Source organism: Scylla paramamosain, chromosome 31, assembly GCF_035594125.1.
Source record: "Scylla paramamosain isolate STU-SP2022 chromosome 31, ASM3559412v1, whole genome shotgun sequence".
Lineage (NCBI taxonomy): Eukaryota > Metazoa > Arthropoda > Malacostraca > Decapoda > Portunidae > Scylla > Scylla paramamosain.
This window is the reverse complement of record NC_087181.1, coordinates 770,360-788,445: the sequence shown is the minus strand read 5'-3', so window position 1 is coordinate 788,445 and position 18,086 is coordinate 770,360. Positions and strand designations below refer to the sequence as shown.

At 40.9% G+C, this 18,086-nt stretch overlaps 1 long non-coding RNA gene across 9 annotated transcripts in view; it reads right to left on the bottom strand.

Annotated features, from left to right (window-relative positions):
- The window catches only part of LOC135116364 (uncharacterized), a 234,714-nt gene that overhangs the window by 166,754 nt on the left and 49,874 nt on the right, over positions 1–18,086 (bottom strand). For 3 of the 9 annotated variants that reach the window (XR_010276248.1, XR_010276249.1, XR_010276251.1), the window contains exon 3: positions 3,074–3,136. The exons of 4 other annotated variants lie outside the window; for them this stretch is intronic. This is a non-coding gene — a long non-coding RNA (uncharacterized LOC135116364). Of the gene's footprint in view, positions 1–1,445; positions 3,137–7,988; positions 8,700–18,086 lie in introns of those variants that run through there. 2 more of the 9 variants (XR_010276247.1, XR_010276256.1) reach the window with 2 other exon arrangements.

Here is an 18,086-nt window from a genome sequence, read left to right as displayed (position 1 = left end):
AGGAATCAGGCGATGGAGCTCACCTCACCTCACCCCTCGCCAAGTGTCTCTGTCCCTTGAGGAAACACCTTTCCCTTTCCTTCCCTCGATTATCACATCGGGACATGTTCATGTATCCGTCTCCGCCTCACGCTCTTTTGATGTCCGCCGTCGTTAACACCCATGATTTGTGCCGCCCGCTATGATTTGTACCAAATAAATACCGACTCACTTCTCTTTATTATTTTCATTAACATTATTACTCTCTCTCTCTCTCTCTCTCTCTCTCTCTCTCTCTCTCTCTCTCTCTCTCTCTCTCTCTCTCTCTCTCTCTCTCGTTTCCTGTCCCACTTGCTTGTTTCTCCATTCCCCGCTCCTTACCGCTCCTTAGCCCGTTCATCCTTCCCTCTTAGAGAGAGAGAGAGAGAGAGAGAGAGAGAGAGAGAGAGAGAGAGAGAGAGAGAGAGAGAGAGAGAGAGAGAGAGAGAGAGAGAGAGAGAGAGAGAGAGAGAGAGAGAGAGAGAGAGAGAGAGAGAAATTCTTTACCTAAGGCCTAAGGCGGAACCAGCCCCAAGAATCGGAGCCGGTTCCCGCCCAGCCCTAACCACAGCTCCCAACCTACTCCATATTAATTCATTCCTCTAGTCCAGTGCAGTTCCCAAAGCTGAGGAAAACAAAATAAATCATCTAATAAAATATAATGATAAATTTTCTGCATAATAAATGAAAAGGAAGAGGAAAAATTCATTTTAAGCTATACTGTAAGACTTGGAATCTTAAAAATTCCAAATATCATTCAAGTTTTTCTGAAGCCTAAAATATTCCTCACATTAATTCCGTTTCTCATGATCTCTTTACATTTTTCGTCCAGATTGTATTACTAAACGTGAAGCAATTCTTCACAGAAAAACGTAATTTCTTATTCCAATCGATCTCTTCGTAAATGTGGGCGCCCTGTGTACGTGTCATGACGCCACTCCAAGATGCATGTTAATATTTCGCATTTTGATATTCTCATTTAGAGAACAGCTTCAACTATATTGGCAGGCGATAGATTTGAGCAACAAGGACTCCTGTTGTTTAAGAAACAACTGCCAAAAATCGACTGAAACGTTTTCCGTGGTAATGCGCATACTAAGTTCAGCCACTAGGTGTTCTTCTGGACTAAGTTACCCTTCGTTGCGCATGCGCCAGGTACTGCCAATGAATTGTTTGCTTATACCGCGCATGCATCGTGTTGCATGTAGCCCATGCGTACACAATGTGAGGCCACCAATGCAAGTAAAAGCCTCCTTGCTGAGAAGCACTGACAAGTGTTCGCCCACACATACACGCATCCATCCACTCCCTCTCCCCCACCTCAACCCCCTCCCACACACACACACACACACACACACACACACACACACACACACACACACACACACACACACCATAACCATAAATTTGAGGTCTATTAAAACCCGTCATTTCTCCTTCCTCAAAAGCGTCACCAGGAAGTCACCACAAATCTCGCCAGCCACCGCCGCCGCCGCCCTGACGTGACAGCCTCCAGAGGTGCGCCGCCTGCTTCCCCACCTCTCCCTGTACACTTACGGCCCCCAGTGTAATTTCCTATATGCGGCACACCAAATCTTGTCTTGTAAGCCTAAATGGTTTCCACTGGGATGTCAAGTGTGTGTGTTAGGATATTGACAGGAAGAATAATTTGTTGGAATAATTTGTTGTTTCCTGAGACATTTGATCTCTCATTTGTTCACTTTCATATTACTTATTTCTTTTCATTTATCTTAATCTCATATGTTATCTTTTTTATCCATCTTTTTTTCAAAACTATTATATACTTCTCTTTTTTTGTTCTATGCCATATTTATGTTTTCCATTTCTTTTTTTACATTTTACCTTGTTTTTTTTCAATTATGCCACGTTTCATCTTCTAATAATATCATGTTCTCTCTATACTATCCTGTTCTCTTTGTTTTCCCTTGTTCTCTACGTTTTATTTTATTTTCTCTATTTTATTGTTCTTCTCTTAATTGTCTCGTTATTTCAATTTCAGTTCTTTCTATTCTCTTTTCACTGTACCCTGTCATACTGTCTTGTATTTTGTAGCCCATCTCAGTTTTCACTATCATATGCTTTTCTCCCTCTATTCTATCTCCCTATGCTTCTATATTATGTTCCAGTTTAATCTATGATGTTAACTGATCTATTTTCTCACTATGTGTCACCTTATTCTCCTCTTCGTTCTGTCGTGTCTTTTAGTTTAACGAATACCTCTATTTCAACTCTAGACGTCTCTTCTTATCTGTTATTCTCATGTTAACTTCTCGTGTATCTCAACATCGAGTCAAGGCTTTCTGATGTCTCTGTTTAAAGAATATAACTTAATCTCTCTCACAATCCGAAGTCTTTAGAATTTACAACAATATGGACTTTATTCAGTCTCGCAACATGAATTTAAATGTGCTGTAAATCTCTTATAATTCCCATGATTATGTACAAATCCTTGGCTAGTTAAATATCACTTTGATGGTATTTTTCTTCCTCTCACTCTTTCCATTCCTCACTCCTTTTCCAAGCGCCACTCAAAAAGAAGAAAATACAGAATTTACATGTGTTTTACATCTCTCAATTCTCATGATTATCTACAAGTCTGGCCATTCAAAATATCACTTTGGTAGTATTTTTCACTTCCATTCACTCACTCACTCTCTCATCTCTTTCCAAACACCACCATAAAAGAAGAAAACACTGAATTTATATAAGCTGCTTTTCTCTCAAAGTTCCTAGTTATTATATCCAATCCTTGGCTATTCAAATATCACTTTGGTGGCTATTCAAATATCACTTTGGTGGTATTTTCAATTTCCTCTCACTCTCTCAACCTCTTAGTACTCTTATCCGTTCTCACTTACTCTCTCAATCTCTCTCCAAACGCCACTCATTTTTTTATCCCTTCTCGCTCACTCTGCCGATCTCTTTCCAAACGGCACTCCCTCTCATGCCCCCCCCAAAGAAAAAGAAAAAAAAAGTCGGTAGTGGTCAGCGTGCGTGGCTCAGAACCCATAGACACAAGGTTGAAGTCCCTCACCAGGCCGAGACAAGAAATGTTGGGTTCTTCTCCTTTAAGCTCAGCAGTCCGGCACTTGTCCATCTGGTGGGGAGTAAGTGCGGACATAAGGCGAAAAGTTGTGACCTCGTTGTTGTGTCTAGTGTGTGGGTGAGGAAGGTCAGTAACCGTGTGTGTGTGTGTGTGTGTGTGTGTGTGTGTGTGTGTGTGTGTGTGTGTGTGTGTGTGTGTGTGTGTGTGTGTGTGTGTGTGTGTGTGTGTGTGTGTGTGTGTGTGTGTGTGTGTGTTTTGTACTACAGAAGTGGACTAACACCAATCATGCTTCTCTCTCTCTCTCTCTCTCTCTCTCTCTCTCTCTCTCTCTCTCTCTCTCTCTCTCTCTCTCTCTCTCTCTCTCTCTCTCTCTCTCTCTCTCTGTACACTCCAGCCACAAAGCACCACAAACACACACGCACTGCACTATGAAAGGCAACAAGCAGGTAATGTGTTAAAAAGAAAAGTAAACTCCAAAAGCATTGCAAATCTTAACTTTCCCTCCCACCTTTCTCTTTCTCCACCTTTCCGTTCCATCTCTTCCTCCACAATTCCTTCCCCCCTCTCTCTCTCTCTCTTTCTCTCTCTCCACCAACATTTTCACCAAGGGGAGGCGGCTCTGGTTCAGGAGGCGGTCACCAATATCCCTCCTTGACCGGGCACCCTTGTGAACACGCACCAAACTTTGATCCTTTTAATAACCAAGAGCATCTGGTGAGGTACAGTCACTACATTTCATATTTTGCTGTTTGACACGGCTGTTTTCAGGGAGGGTCTCTCTCTCTCTCTCTCTCTCTCTCTCTCTCTCTCTCTCTCTCTCTCTCTCTCTCTCTCTCTCTCTCTCTCTCTCTCTCTCTCTCATTCTGACAGCTGTGTATGTGGGGGGGAGCTAAGTGTGTGTGTGTGTGTGTGTGTGTGTGTGTGTGTGTGTGTGTGTGTGTGTGTGTGTGTGTGTGTGTGTGTGTGTGTGTGTGTGTGTGTGTGTGTGTGTGTGTGGAGGGGGGAGGGATGAATCGGTGTCAGGGTCTCTCTCTCTCTCTCTCTCTCTCTCTCTCTCTCTCTCTCTCTCTCTCTCTCTCTCTCTCTCTCTCTCTCTCTCTCTCTGCACACCCGCTGTACAACTTAGCACTTTCACTCTTACTTTGCTCGCTTTATTTAAGATTTACTCAACATCTGCACGCCGTTACTTTTCTAGCAGACTCGGAACTACTCTATTAGTTAGCAGGAGTCTCTCTACCCCGCCACGCTCTGCCGTCACTCAACACACAAGTGCCACAACACCTCTGGAACTTCAGGACTGTTTCCCAGGGACAGCGATTAGGGGGATTTCCAGCACCGGCCTGTGTTGGGAGATCTTAGCCACATTGCCTCGCTAGCAGTACACAAAAAGCAAGACGAAAGGGGAAGATTGTTAGGTTTTTTATAATTAGTGATGAAGTTTATTAGACTGATAGAGCAGCTTGATAAACACAACCAAGTCATTCACAGCACGAAATGTGAAGACAGTTGGCTTTTCTACAACCATCCATAGATAAAAGATAGTTCATATGTAGAGACAAAGAAAACCCTGCAGAAATCTTAATCCTTTCACTCAGGAGCAGTAAACACAAAGCATCATTCACTGGAGGAAAATAGGAGGAACACAGTAGTTTAGATGTACACCCAAGCAGTGAGAGAAGACAGCTCATTAGATAGACAGAGAAAACAAAGCAAAAACTCACTATCAGTAAACACAACGCGTCATTCACTATACGAAAATGGTAGTAAGACAGTTGCCTCTCCTATACACACACGGTCATAAACGAGAGTATTAGAATGAAAAAAAAAATGCAAAACTTTAACAATAGCGAGGTAACAGTAACGTTCAACCATATTTGCTTAAAAGAGAGTCCACTCCCTGGCTACACCAATATTTTCTGTACAAGTGGAGGATTCGAGGCAACAGAAATGAGGTCTTAGGAATAATGAATGTGCTCGACTCTATCAGTATTTTTTTGTGATTAGAGGGACACTGGCCTAGGACTATAAAAACTTTAAAAAAAAGGCCTCCTGATGTGACTGCCTCTGAAGGAAAAGGAACAAAACGATTATTCAAAACTAAATACTCGTAAGTGCCCTGAAACCTCCATCTTGAGAGAATTTAAGTCATAGGTGAGGAGAAATACAGAAACAGGCAGGGCGTTCAGTGTTTATCAGTGAGAGGGATGAAAGCTAAAGATTACAGGTTGACTCTTGCATTAGAGAGGTCGGCATAACAGGAATGAGGGAAAGTAGAAAGTCTCGTTTCTAAATAATGGAGCAAGTTTTCTTTAAATGTGTAACGGAGGTCAACCAAGGCAAAAATATAAGCCAAAAAGAAAGGTTCACTCAAATGTCGCACCCAAAAATAAAATAGTAGCAAATAAGAACAGGAACTGAACAAATAGATCAAAACTGCTTTAATAATTCGCTTCATCCATTACTGAAACTCAGCAGTGATAAACAGTACACACACACACACACACACACACACACACACACACACACACACACACACACACACACACACACACACACACAAAGCTACAGTGACCACCTCAGTCTCGGGAAATACAATTTCCTTTTCTTTTAACGTGTAAAGGAGACAAGGCAAGGAAACAAAATATGAAAGGAAAAAAAAAGTCCGTCAGAATGCTGCTCTTTAAAGCCGAGAGAGAGAGAGAGAGAGAGAGAGAGAGAGAGAGAGAGAGAGAGAGAGAGAGAGAGAGAGAGAGAGAGAGAGAGAGAGAGAGAGAGAGAGAGAATTTCCAATAAGGACGCCAGTTTAGTTTCAGAAATGTACACTAAATAATGGCTGGGTCTTGCCATTTAGATTGACAAGTGGCAGGACAGTACCTCTCCTACCTCCTCCTGAATAATACCACAGCCTGACCTCCCCAAAGACACGCCACGAGTCAGTACTGCAAGTTTTCTTCGTGTAGTTCCCTCTGATATAGAATTTCCTCGTCCTTCCCCAAGATACGAGACCTGGCTAGTATCTTTATATATTGTATGCCATCTTCCCTCCTTGCAGTCTCTACTTGAAGTTATCTGTGGTTTTCGAATGTGTTTTCTTGGTTGTGGTGATCTTTTAATAAGTCATTTGGGGTTTTTAAGTGTTTTTATGATCCTAATGATAGTTCGATGTTTACTTGGGAACGTAGTGATGATATATTAAGATTCTGGCCTATTTCACCGTGCTGTCTTTCATTTAACAGCTCCGGTGGAATTTGTGTGGTATTCAAGTGTGCTTTCATGATTCTAATGACAGTTTAATAATTATTTGGGTTTCTAGTGATAATTCAATAAGACTTGCATATTATCTGGTCTATTTCATCGTGATATCTTCCATTTAAGAGCTCTAGTGGATTTATTTATGATTTTCGAGTGTGTTTTCATGATTATAAAGACAGTTTAATAATTATTTGGTATTCTGGTGATAATTCAATAACATTCACGCATTACCTGGCCTATTCCATCGTGATATCTTCCATTTAACAGCTCTAGTGGAATTTATTTGTGGTTTTCGAGTGTGTTTTCATGATTATAAAGACAGTTTAACAATTATTTGGTATTCTGGTGATAATTAAATAACATTCACGCATTGCCTGGCCTAGTTCATGTGCTGCACTCCAATTACCAGCTCTAGTGAAATTTATTCGTGGTTTTCGAGTGAGTTTTTATGATTCTGGTCTTGGTCAATAAGGAATCTCTTCTTTACGCCTATACTCTCAAACATTTCATCGTGCAGTCTTCCATAAAAGCTCGAGTGGAAGTAATTTGGATCTTCAAGAGTATTTTACTGATCATAGTGAAAGTTTAGCAAGAATTCTGCGTCATCAATAGGAAAAACGCTCATAAAAACTTCACCATTCATCTGTGAACTTTGAAAAACTACTAACGGGAGAACAAAACGTTAAAAGAATGACCCCATCTTGTCTTTTCTCTTGTTGCTTTTCCTCTTTCCTGCATCACCAAGAGCAAAAAAACATTCATAAAAAGTTAACCAATTATCTCTGTGGCCTTCGAGAACTGTCCTAATGAGAGAAAGTGTTTAAGAATGAGAGCCTTGTTGTTTTTCTCTCCCCAGCGTCACTAATAGGAAAATTCATAAAAAAAAATTATGGCGAATAATCTCTGCTCCCTTTTGAAAACAATTATGATGAGACAAAGCGTTTAAGAATATGATCCTGTTGTTTTCTCCTCCTCTCTGCATTACCAATAGGAAAGAAATCGTTGTAATAAAATCAATATGAAAAAACAACAATAAGAACAAGACCAATCTTCTCTGTAGCCTTTTAAAAAAGTCCTAATGAAAGAAGAAAGCTTTTAAAAATTAGCATTGTTGTTTTCTCTTTTCATTTTCCTCTTCCCTGCATTGTCAATAGAAAAACACTTAGAAGTACACGACCAATCATTTCTTTAGCCTTTAAAAGTCCTAATGAAAGAAGAAAGAGTTTAAAAATTAGCGTTATTGTTTTGTCTTCTTATTTTTCTCTCTTTTCTGTGTTAACAAAAGGGAAAAAAACTCATAAATACACGAGCAATTATTTTTGTGGCCTTTTAAAAACATTCCTGATGAGAGAAGGATACGTTTAAAAATGAGTACTGTTGTTTTCTTTTTTTCTCTCTCGCTTTTCTGTGTTACCAAAAGGGAAAAATTCACAAATACATGATCAATTACCTTTGTGCCCTTTAAAAATATTCCTAATGAGAGACGAATACGTTTAAAAATTAGTACTATTGTTTTCTTTTTTCCTCTCTTTTCTGTGCTACTGTGCTACCAAAAGGGGGAAAAAAACACTCATAAATACACGACCAATTATTTATGTAACCTTTAAAAACAGTGAAGAGAGGAAGCGTTTAAAAATAAGACCCTTGTTTTCTCCTCCGTCCCAGCCAGCGCGTGACTGAGGGAGGCGCAGGAACGGGCTGGGAGGACTTGCTTTGTTCCTGCACCCACAACACGCCTCTCGTTATGCACAAGCAAGTCCCCCGGTGGCTTTTCATTGTTACTATTTCTTATTCAACTTTTCCTCCTCCTGGCCTTCATGTTCTTCCCTCTTATAATGATGATGATGATAATAATAATAATAATAATAATAATAATAATAATAATAATAATAATAATAATAATAATAATAATAATACTTTCATTCAACCATACGACATATATAGAAACATAAAAACAAGAGGAAGAATGGAATATAAAATCATTCTCTTCCTCTTCTTATTTTCATCCTCTTTCTCATCGTCACCTACATTTTCTTCTTCCTTATCTCCATCCTCTTCCTCTTCCTCATCTTCATCATCTTCCCCCCTTATCTTTCTTCTCTTACTCCTCTTCTTCATCCTCTTCATCCTCCTCTTCTTCATCCACTTGCCTCTTAGCTTCCTACTCTTCCTCCTAATCTTCATCCTCTTCTTTCTCCTCTCCGTCCTCTTCCCTCTTCTCCTTTTCCTCCTCCTCCTCTTCCTCTTCCTAATCTTCATCCTCTTTCTTCTCCTCATCTTCCTCCTCCTCCTCCTCCTCCTCCTCCTCCTCCTCCTCCTCCTCTATAATCCCTCGTTATTCTGCTCAACTTGGCAAAATCATCTTTCAAAGTAGAAAAACAAAACTTATTCGCTATATTTTTCTCTGAATTTTACTTATCTTTTGATAGTTTGTGTTCTTAGCCAGACTCATTAATTTAGAAGAACACTTTCATGTATATAAAAAAAATACATTTATCTATACAAATAAGTAAGTAAATAAATAAGTAAACAAACACAAGAGAGAACTGTCCATGTGTGTGTGTGTGTGTGTGTGTGTGTGTGTGTGTGTGTGTGTGTGTGTGTGTACTCGTCTGTGTGTGTGTGTGTGTGTGTGTGTGTGTGTGTGTGTGTGTGTGTGTGTGTGTGTGTGTGTGTGTGTACACTCTCTCTCTCTCTCTCTCTCTCTCTCTCTCTCTCTCTCTCTCTCTCTCTCTCTCTCTCTCTCTCTCTCTCTCTCTCTCTCTCCCTTCCCTCTTAATCATCCCCTCTCTTCTATTCCTGCTCTTCCCTTCCCTTTCACCCATCCCTCCCCTCTCACCTTCTCTAACCTTCCCACTCCCCTCTCCTCTCACCCACCCAGCTCCCACTACCCACCCTTACCCTCCCTCCCCTCACCATACCCTCCCTCCTACAAACAAACGCAGACACCACACAGTACCTCTATTCCCTCCTATCCCCTTCCGTCCTATCCCCGCTCCTCGTGTCCTCTGAAGCAGCCCCGTGTCCTCAGTGTTATTAGATCGGCCCAGCGTGTGTGTGTGTGTGTCGCGGCAGAGGAGCACCGGGCGGCCTCTACAGGAAGCCACCGACCAGGGATCTCATTTAGCCCAAAGAAGTCATTTAGTCTAGGAAGGAATTTTGACATACAAACTCAACCACTCGCTAGCAACTGAGGGGGAGGATGGGGAGGAGAGAGGGAAGGTGAGGAGGAAGAGTAGGGAGGAGGAGGAGGAGGAGGAGGAGGAGGAGGAGGAGGAGGAGGAGGAGGAGGAGGAGGAGAGAGAAAGGAGTAGGATGAGGACGAACGGAAGGGAAACCGGAGGAATAGAAGGGAAGAGGAGGAGGAGGAGGAGGAGGAGGAGGAGGAGGATGAGGACGAACGGAAGGGAAACCGGAGGAATAGAAGGGAAGAGGAGGAGGAGGAGGAGGAGGAGGAGGAGGTAAGTAAAGTCTTTTGGGTTTGAAACTACAAATAACTAATTGAGAGAGAGAGAGAGAGAGAGAGAGAGAGAGAGAGAGAGAGAGAGAGAGAGAGAGAGAGAGAGAGAGAGAGAGAGAGAGAGAGAGAGAGAGAGAGAGAGAGAGAGAGAGAGAGAGAGAGAGGAAACATTTTCATAAGAGAACATAAATAGAACTAAACTATAATTGAGAAGGAAATATATGAAGGAAGGAAGAAAATGAGAACATAGAAGAGGAGGAGGAGGAGGAGGAGGAGGAGGAGGAGGAGGAGGAGGAACAAGATAAGTTAAAGGGAAGAGAAGAGAAGGTGCTCGAAAGAGACAGAGACGGAGAGAGAGAGAGAGAGAGAGAGAGAGAGAGAGAGAGAGAGAGAGAGAGAGAGAGAGAGAGAGAGAGAGAGAGAGAGAGAATGGAAATATGAATGAATGCAAGAAATAAAGGAAACAGTGGACAAAAGCTGAAAGAAAAATAAAGCAAACCACAGAGAAACGAAAAGGGAAAGAGAAAGAATGAAATGAAGACAAAGAGAGAGAGAAAAAAAAAATAAAAAAAATAGTCCCCCCTAACAAACGAGTAGCTGTATAGAAAACGTGAAGCTTTAATCTTATTGTAAATTTAAATAAAAACAAACAAGGCAACATATTTAAGTAGCAACATTAAAAGTAAAAAACTAAAAAAAAAAAAATGACAAAAAATAGTAAGACGAAAAAAAATGAAAATAACAAATAAATAACAAAAATATAACAGAAAAATATAACAAAAATCCGAAATCGAAAAAGGAAAATCAATACAAAAAATACGATGAAAAAACGAAGAATACACGCGGAAGAGAAACAAATATGAAAAAAGGAACAAAAATATAAGAGAAAAAAGAAAAATAGAAAAACACGTGTATAGAAAATTTCAGGAAAAAATGAACGTGGACATGAACAAAAAATAGTTGAAGAATTCTATTAAAAAAAGGGGAGGAAAGAAAAATGGGAAATAATGAAGAGTGAAGCAAAAGTGAAAAAAAAAAAAAAAAAAAAAAAACGAAAATGAAGTTAAAATGAAAAAATGGAAGAGACAAATTACAAAAAAAATAGAAAAAGAAAAAAGAAAAGGAAATGATTGAAAAAAAGCAAAAAAAAGTGAAAGTTAAAACAAAGAAAAGTAAATCAATAAAAAATAAGGAAATAGAGGGAAATTAAAAATGAGAGTGTATTAAAAGCGAAAAAATAACCATAAAAAAATAAAGAAAAATATATAAAAAAAACGAAATAGAAAGAAAAGTTACTAGAATATAACTTAAAAAATAATTAAAACAGAAATAAGAGAAGTAGAAAAAAATAAACATCATAATATAAAAAAAGGAAACACAAGCTAATAAATTAATCAAATAAGAAATAAATGTAAGAATAATAAATAAAAACAGAAGGAGAAAAATGCAAAAAAATATTTCAGCTGAACATTAAGAAAATACAAGACTAAAATAGATAAAAAAAAAAAAAAAAGGAATAAGCAGAAGGAAGATGAAGAAATAAAGAAATAATGGATGAATGAAAGATGGATGAGAGAAAGAAGTAAATGTAAGAATACGACAAGCAAGAAGAGAAAACAGTAAAGTAATGAACAATAGAAAGAAGAAAACTAATGACTGGAGTAAAAATGAAAATAATACTAAAAGAAAAATAAGAATAACAAAAGGATTAAAAGAAAGAAAAACATAAAATAAACAAACTCTATTCATAAGAAGAAAATGGAATGATTTAAAAAGAGAAACAAAGAAATAAAAAAACACATTAAGAAAATAAGAATAAAAATACATATAAAAGGAAGAGAAACCAATGAATGAATTAAAAAAATACATGAAATAAACAAAATTCAATTCTAAAAAGGTGACATTATTTAAAAGAAGAGAAACGTAAAGAAATAAAGAAACTACAATAAATAAAGTATCTAAAAAGAGGAGAAATGCAGGAAAAATTGAAAGATTTATCATGGAAAACACAGAAGAGAAATGACAAAATAAATAAATGAAAGAAAAGGAGAACACGAGGAGAGACAAATTGCATCAGATTAAGTTTAAAGAAAGGGGAAAAAAATAATAAGACACAAAAAATTGAATGATTATGTTAACAAGGAAAACGTACAAGTGATAGATGATGAATTAAATGGATGGATGAGAAAAGAAGAGAAGGAGTGATGAGAGAAGAAAAGAAGGAAACACATATTAGGCAAAAATAAAAAAAAAAAAAAAAAAACTAGGATTATATTAAAATTCAAGTAAGACTATTAAAAAGGGAACTGATGATGAGAAATAAGATAAAATAAAGAGGTGAAAGAAAGAAAGACAAAAGAAGAGAAAACAGGAGAGGAGAGGAGAGAGTAGAAAAGGAGACACACGTTATATCATAGAGAATATTTTATTTTTTAATGCACACAAAGTAGAAAAAATACATGAACAATGGAAAAGTAGAAGAAAAATATAACTGAATAAATGGGTGAAGAACAGGAGAGGAGAGGAGAGGAGAGGAGAGGAGAGGAGAGGAGAGGAGAGGAGAGGAGAGGAGAGGAGAGGAGAGAAGAGGAGAGGAGAGAAGAGGAAAACAAACTCGTATCAGATTAAATTTTGAAGATCAACAAAAAAAGAAAAAAAAAGACGCACGAAAGGAAAGAAAAAAAAAATAGAAGGGAAACTTGATGAAATAGAAGGAAGAGAGAAGAGGAGAAGAGGAGAGAAGAGAACAGGCACATTACATCAGAAGAAAGAAAAGTACAAAAAAATGGAATAATTACGTCAACAAGAAAAAAAGAAGAAAAATATGATGAAATAGACGGATGAGAGAGAGAGAGAGAGAGAGAGAGAGAGAGAGAGAGAGAGAGAGAGAGAGAGAGAGAGAGAGAGAGAGAGAGAGAGAGAGAGAGAGAGAGAGAGAGAGATGGAGAGGAAAAGACGAGAAGGAGAGGAGAGGAAAAGAGACATATTAATTCAGGTAGAAGTAAAAAATATAAAATAAAATAAAAAACAAAGATAACATTAATAAATAAAACGTAGAAAATATGATAAATGGGCGGAGGAGAGAGAGAGGGAGAGGAGAAAGAGAAGACAGTTTGAAAATATGATGAACAAAATGGATGAAGAAGAGAAGAACAAGAGGAGGAGGAGGAGAAGGAGGTGGTGATGACGAGAAGAGGAGGAGAGGAAGAGAGAAGAAGACGAAAGGAGGAGAGAATATGATAGCCAAGAGATAGGAGGAAGAGAGGAAAGGAGGAGAAGAGCAGAGAAGGAGAACAGAAGAGGAGAAAAGCAGAGGACAGGAGAAGGAAGAAAGAAGCGAGGAGAAGAGACAGAGGAGGAGAGGAGGCGGGAATATGCTGGGGTGGAGAGCCGCTCCTGTCTTACCTGGTGGGAAATAATCAAGGCGGCAGGTGACATTGGCTCCCTATTTTGTTATTACAGGTGAGGACGGCAGGTGAGAGACAGAGACAGAGACAGAGAGAGAGAGAGAGAGAGAGAGAGAGAGAGAGAGAGAGAGAGAGAGAGAGAGAGAGAGAGAGAGAGAACACCAAAACAACAACAAACACTCGAAGTCCAGCTCTGTCGCAGCCTGGATCCATTACCCTGCTGTACAGAACCTTCCTCTACTCTCCCTCCTCTCTCCCCAGCCTCTCCCAGTCCGCGCCAAGGGATGAGGGTGAGTGTGCCCCTTCGCCATCCATTCCCAGAGGCAGTGGAGCGGACACGTGCCTCGAGATACGAGATACACGCCTCCTCAGCGCCCGGTTCTTGATCAGACTGCAGAGTATAAGGCTCTCCAAATGAGTCACGGGGACCTGATGGTGCGATACGCTTGATTCCCGCGAGGCAGCCGTGATATGGCGAGGGTGCGTGGACAGGATGGTGCAGTAAGGTGTGTATAAAGGCAGGGTGGTGCAGTAGGGTGGTGCAATAGGGTGCATATAAAGGCAGGGTGGTGCAGTGTCTATTGAGGGCATGTAATGGAGGGGCCTTGCGTGTCCTCAGGGAAATGCCTCGTCGCTCCAATAGACGTAAACTTGTAGAAATTGCTGTGTAACTTTTCCCTAAGCAGATTTCCTTCTTTGGAGTTTGAGTGTGTGTGTGTGTGTGTGTGTGTGTGTGTGTGTGTGTGTGTGTGTGTGTGTGTGTGTGTGTGTGTGTGTGTAGTACTACTGCTGCTACTACTACTACTGCTACTACTAATTCCGCTTCTACTAGTGCTTCTACTTTTGTTACTACTACTACTACTACTATTACTATCACCACCATTACTATACACACACGCGCGCGCATCTAAAACATCCCCTAAGATTTTTTTCAGTCTCTCTCTCTCTCTCTCTCTCTTTCACACACACACACACACACACACACACACACACACACACACACACACACACACACACACACACACACATTTTAATTTGTTTCTTTTTGTTACTTTATATCCCTCTTTGTTCTTGATTCTCTCTCTCTCTCTCTCTCTCTCTCTCTCTCTCTCTCTCTCTCTCTCTCTCTCTCTCTCTCTCTCTCTCTGCCCTTTACTTTCACTGCCCCTGAAGACCTCTCACTCTCACTCTGTTCTCCCTTCTTCCATTCTCCCTCACATAAACAAATGTTTGCTGGGCGACCTTCCTCCTCCTCCTCCTCCTCCTCCTCCTCCTCCTCCTCCTCCTGCAGTGTCCCTTACCAGTGCTTCTTTACATGGTGTCATTTTCATGGATTCCGCGTCTTCCTTGCCTCCTCCTCCTCCTCCTCCTCCTCCTCCTCCTCCTCCTCCTCCTCCTCCTCCTGCTCCTCCTCCGCACCTCCTCTCTGTGCCCTTTCCCTCTATCTCCTTTTGGCTTCTAGTTCGTTTTCTCTCTCTCTCTCTCTCTCTCTCTCTCTCTCTCTCTCTCTCTCTCTCTCTCTCTCTCTCTCTCTCTCTCTCTTCCCCTTTTTCTATCTCCTATCTTCCCTTCTCCTCTTATTTTCTTCTTCCATATCGTCTTGACACTGTTCTTCTTATTATTTTCTATTTCTTCTTCTTCTTTTCCTCCTCCTCCTTTTCTTCTTCTTCTTCTTCCTCCTCCTTTTGTCTTTTTTTTTCTCTCCTCTTATTTCTCGTAGACTTATTGTTCACGCTATTGCACCTCTTATCTCCTCCTCCTCCTCCTCCTCCTCCTCCTCCTCCTCCTCCTCCTCCTCCTCCTCTTCCTCCTCGTCCTCTTTATCCTTGTCGTTTTTGTCCTGCTCTCCTCCTCCTCCTCCTCCTCCTCCTCCTCCTCCTCATCCTTCTTCTTCTTCTTCATTTCCTCCTCCTCCTCCTCCTCCTCCTCCTCCTGAAGAAGTAGAGTATATAACGTAAATGGGTGGGTGGTGAGAAGCCTTCTATTGTATTATCTTTCCCCTTATACTACTAAGTTTCATAGAGAAGGGTAGGTGGGGAGGAGCCTTCTACTGCACTAGCCTTCCTTTTAGTGAAATTCATAGGGATGGGTGGCGGGGAGAAGCCTTCTACTGTGCTGTCCCTCCCTTGTACTGGTGAATTTTATAGGGATGGGTGGCGGGGAGAAGCCTTCTACTGTGCTGTTCCTCCCTTGTACTGATGAATTTTATAGGGATGGGTGGCGGGGAGGAGCCTTCTACTGTACTGTCCCTCCCTTGTACTCAGAATATAGTAGAAAATTATCAAACAGCCAAGGTGAGATCTTCAGGTTTGCTCTTTGTAAAGCCTCCGTAATATATTTTGTAATGCCTCTGCCTCCTCCTCCTCCTCCTCCTCCTCCTCCTCCTCCTCCTCCTCCTCCTCCTCCTCTTCTTCTTCCTTCTTCTCTTCCTCCTCCTCCTCCTCTTCCTCCTCCTCCTCCTCCTTTTCCTATTGTGTTCATTCAGCCTCCTCCTCCTCCTCCTCCTCCTCCTCCTCCTCCTCCTCCTCTTCTTCTTCCTTCTTCTCTTCCTCCTCCTCCTCCTCTTCCTCCTCCTCCTCCTCCTTTTCCTATTGTGTTCATTCAGCCTCCTCCTATTTCTCTTCCTTCCATTTCTCCTTTCTTATTTCCGCTATAATCTCCTCCTCCTCCTCCTCCTCCTCCTCCTCCTTCCTCGAGTCTGCTTCCCGTATTTTCTTACTGATACTGTAATTCCTTATTCCTTCTCGAAGCTTCAATTTCTTCTCCTCCTCCTCCTGCCCCCTCATCCTCCTCCTCCTCCTCCTCCTCTCCGTGGGTATATTCTCTTCATACCTCGCCACTTTCTTCGTTTATTTTCTTCTTTTTCCTCCTCCTCCTCCTCCTCCTCCTCCTCCTCCTCCTCCTCCTCCTCCTGCTTTACTACATAGTAAGATGGTAGATTCTTTCCTGTTACGTTATTCTGAAGGAGGAGGAGGAGGAGGAGGAGGAGGAGGAGGAGGAGGAGGAGGAGGAGGAGAAACAGATGCCATGGAGGAAAGGAAAGAGACATTAAGGTGATGTCAGAATACGTGAGAGAGAGAGAGAGAGAGAGAGAGAGAGAGAGAGAGAGAGAGAGAGAGAGAGAGAGAGAGAGAGAGAGAGAGAGAGAGAGAGAGAGAGAGAGAGAGAGAGAGAGAGAGCTACTAGGAAGGACGTGTCTGGTAATGACCTGTCCGTCTGGTCTTCTTCATTTCCCTCCCCCTTCCCTTCTCCTTGTCTTCCTTTACCTTCCTTCATCTCTTTTCCTCTCTTCTTCTTCTTCTTCTTCTTCCCCTCTTTTCCTCCATTCTCATTTCTCCTCTGCCCTTCCTTCCTTTTCCCTTGCCCTCCATTTCATTTCCTTCCTCTCATCTTCCTTTCCTTCTTCTTGTCTCTCATTCTTCTTCCTTCCTCACCTTCTTTCTTTTCCTTTCTCCTCCTATCTATCCCCTTCCTTTTATTTCCATCTCAGTTTCTCTTCTTTTCTCTTTCCTCCCTTCATCTCTGTTTCCTCTCTTATTTCCTCTTGTTTTCTTCTCTTCCTCTTCCTCTCCTCCAACTTAACACTGCCTTCCTTCCTTCCTTCCTTCCTTCCTTTCCTCCTATTTTCCCCTCACTCACCACCACCACCACCACCACCACCACCACCACCACCACCTTCTCCATATCATCTCTCCCCTGCCCTTAACATGTGATATTGGCTGTCACGTAATACTGTGTGTGTGTGCGTGTGTGTGTGTAGTGGTACTGGCAGAACTCTTCTAATAACGCCTTTGCAGACTCTCTTCCCTTCCTTCCATAGCTCTCAATACAGTCACCATACATAGGTAAGCGTGAGGGCATTGTGACAAATTGGAGGTAAGTGGTGAAGGAAACAGCCTGAGAAATGAGAACCTTATTACTGTCTAGTTTTGCCGATGCTTCTCAAGACGCCACGGATATACAGATTGCTCATGCCTTTGCCTACGTTCCTCCATGCAAGGTAATGTTGATAGGAAGTGTATGTGTTATTTGGTAACTACTGCTACTACTACTATTATTATCATTACAACCACCATCATCTCCATAAGTGTAATTCTAAAACTTCCAATTACACATACACTCAATTTTCAGCCAGTGTTCCTTTCACAGTCTATCTCCATGCAAGGTAATGTTGATAGGAAGTGTTCGTGTGTTATTTGTTAACTACTACTACTACTACTACTACTACTACCACCATTACAACTACCATCATCATCATAAGTATAATTCTAAAACCACCGATTACACACACACACACACACACACACACACACACACACACACACACACACACACACACACACAAAGGTAGGAAAGGTGCTGTTATTTCAATTGTGATTTACATTTTTATCTTTATGGAAATCTTCTTCTTCTTCTTCTTCTTCTTCTTCTTCTTCTTCTTCTTCTTCTCCTTCTCCTTCTCCTTCTCCTTCTCCTCCTCCTCCTCCTCTTTTGCTTTATTTTCCTCTCCATCTCCTTTCTCTTCTCTCCTGAAATTCCTTCTTTGAAATATTACTTCCCTTCTTGTCATTTTCTTCTCTCCCTCCTTTACTTTCTGTTCTAATTCCCTTCTCCTCCCCTCCTCTTCTCTAATCTCTTTATCATATCCCTGTCCTCCTCTTCTTCGTCGTCTCCTTCTTCTTCCTCCTCTTTCCTTTTCGTTTTTCATTATTTTTTCACTCACATTCTCATTTATTCGTGTTTCAATTCTCTTTTCCTTCCCTTCTCCTCTCTCTTCTTTTTTTATCATATTTCCCTCTTTCTTCTTCTTCTTTTCTCTATTTACTTTCTGGTCTTATATATTTTCTTTTTTTTTTCATTCTCCTCTTTTTCCTCCTCTCTT